The sequence below is a fragment of the Petromyzon marinus genome, unplaced genomic scaffold (assembly GCF_048934315.1).
Source record: "Petromyzon marinus isolate PM22_M1 ecotype Great Lakes invasive population unplaced genomic scaffold, UKy_Petmar_22M1.pri1.0 PM_G_Scaffold_110, whole genome shotgun sequence".
Lineage (NCBI taxonomy): Eukaryota > Metazoa > Chordata > Hyperoartia > Petromyzontiformes > Petromyzontidae > Petromyzon > Petromyzon marinus.
In genome coordinates this window covers 247,501-250,000 of record NW_027422663.1, presented here as the reverse complement: position 1 = coordinate 250,000, position 2,500 = coordinate 247,501, and the positions used below count along the sequence as shown (strand labels likewise).

At 47.6% G+C, this 2,500-nt stretch overlaps 1 pseudogene; it reads left to right on the top strand.

The window, feature by feature from the left end:
- The window catches only part of LOC142909101 (28S ribosomal RNA), a 10,610-nt pseudogene that overhangs the window by 4,119 nt on the left and 3,991 nt on the right, over positions 1 to 2,500 (top strand).

The window sequence follows — 2,500 nt, the reverse complement described above, 5'->3', positions numbered from 1 at the left end:
CTTGGCTTAACGGCGAGGGCCAACATGATGCCCTCGTAGAAACTGCCACAGCATTGATGCTTTGTCCGATGAGATTGGTGAAAAACAAAGGCAAACGTTCAAAACCCGAGAACGACATTATTAAACCCAGGATATTACCCACACGATCTTGGATGAAGAAGAGAGCGGAAAAACGAGGAAGCTTCATGAAGCACCAGAAGCTCTTCTTTAAGAACCGCTCTCTTCTTGCGTCCTTAGTCCTGGATGGCACTGAACGTCATGAATGCCGAATCCCGAACGCAGATGTATATCGTTTTTACTGCGAAAAATGGGAGAAGGTGTTGCCATTCAATGGCCTGGGCCAATTTAAGTCATCAGGTGTTGCAAATAACGAATACTTTGAGCCCCTAATTTCGGTGGAGGAAGTTCAGACTGCCATACGGGCCATTAAACCAACGTCAGCAGCTGGGCCAGATGGCCTAACAAGGGCTGCAATCTGTGCTGCCGACCCCGAGGGTCGGACACTGACAGCCCTATTTAATGCATGGATGATTACAGGAATTATTCCCAAAGAGTTGAAAAAGAATAGGACGATTCTTATTCCTAAGGTTATGGATGATGAAAAGCTGAAAGAATTGGGGAACTGGAGACCAATAACGATCGGTTCAATGATTCTGAGATTATTTTCCAGAATAATGACTGCACGTCTTGCTCGTGCTTGTCCCTTAAACCCAAGGCAGCGTGGTTTTATAGCGGCATCTGGCTGCTCTGAAAATCTTAAGGTGCTACAGGACCTTATGAGACATGCTAAGAAATTGCACAGGCCGTTGGCTGTCATGTTTATCGACATAGCGAAAGCTTTTGACTCGGTTTCGCATGCTCATATTTTATGGCTGTTAAGGCACAAGAAAGTAGATGAACACGTGGTGGGCATCATCCAGAACGCCTACGATCGGTGTACGACCTCGTTCAAAAGCAATGGCGAGTCGACTCGAGAAATTAGCATACGTGTTGGTGTCAAACAGGGTGACCCCATGTCACCCCTGCTCTTCAATCTTGCCATGGACCCTTTGATATGCACCCTAGAGTCACACGGAGTTGGGTACTCCATTGATACCGACCACGTGACAGCTCTTGCGTTTGCTGATGATTTGGTGTTGGTGAGCGAATCTTGGGTTGGTATGGCCGCCAATCTAGCGATCTTGGAATCATTTTGTGGGCTATCGGGATTGGAGGTTCAGGCCAGAAAGTGCCAGGGCTTCATGATAAGCCCAACCAAAGATTCATATACGGTGAACAACTGCGACCCATGGACTATCAAAAATAAAGATGTCATATGATCCAACCTGATGAATCAACGAAATACCTTGGTCTGAAAATTGGCCCTTGGACTGGCACTATACAGCCTGATCTACATTGTCAGCTAAAGACATGGATCTCGAAAATCGATGAGGCGCCTCTGAAGCCAACTCAGAAGGTTGAACTACTCAATGCCTATGCCCTACCCAGATTGTTATATCCTGCAGACCACTCGGACTGCAAGCAATCAACTCTCCGTGGGTTGGACCAAGAGATTAGAAAGGCGGTAAAAGGATGGCTCCACCTTCCCGCTTCAACTTGTGATGGACTGTTATATGCCAGAGCCCGAGACGGAGGCCTTGCCATCTTGAAACTGGAAAAAACAATCCCTTCGGTTCAAGTTAGAAGGCTGCAACGTATAGCAAACTCGTCCGATGCTATCACCCGTAATATTGTGTCCTCGCAGGGTATGGAGGAAGAATACCGTAATTTGTGGGTACGAGCAGGGGGTGACAGTGATGCAATCCCAACATTCGTTCTCAGGGACTCGGTGTCAAAAGAACCTGTATATCCGAGACCCTGCGATTGGAGGGAGCATGAATTTCAGAGATGGTGCGAAAAGCCGGTTCAAGGAAGGGGCATTGTAAACTTTGCGCATGATAGAATCAGTAATGCTTGGTTGAGGCCATGGTGCGGCTTTAAACAATGCTTCTTTATCGCAGCACTACAACTAAGGGCAAATATTTACCCAACAAGAGAAAGCTTGAACAGAGGCAGAGATGGGGCCTTACGTTCCTGCAGGAAATGCTCTGCCAGACTCGAGTCCCTTTCGCACATTCTCGGTCAATGTCCTGCAGTACAGAAAGCAAGAATTGCGCGACATAACAAGATCAGTAACATTCTGGCAGACGAAGCGGCTAGATTGGGCTGGTCTGTATACAAAGAGCCACGGTTCATATCCGAGACGGGAGAGATGAGAAAGCCTGACCTCGTGTTTGCAAAAGATGAGGAGGCGGTTGTGATCGATGTCACCGTCCGTTTTGAGCTTTCAAAGAATACCTTGTCAGATGCTGCCTCGCACAAAGTTTCGTACTATACCCCTCTTGGTGATCAAGTCAAAGTGCTGACGAAGGCTAGCAAGGTCACATTCTTTGGATTCCCGGTTGGGGCAAGAGGAAAGTGGCCCCTTGAGAATAACGAGGTACTTACCTCCCTGGGCCTG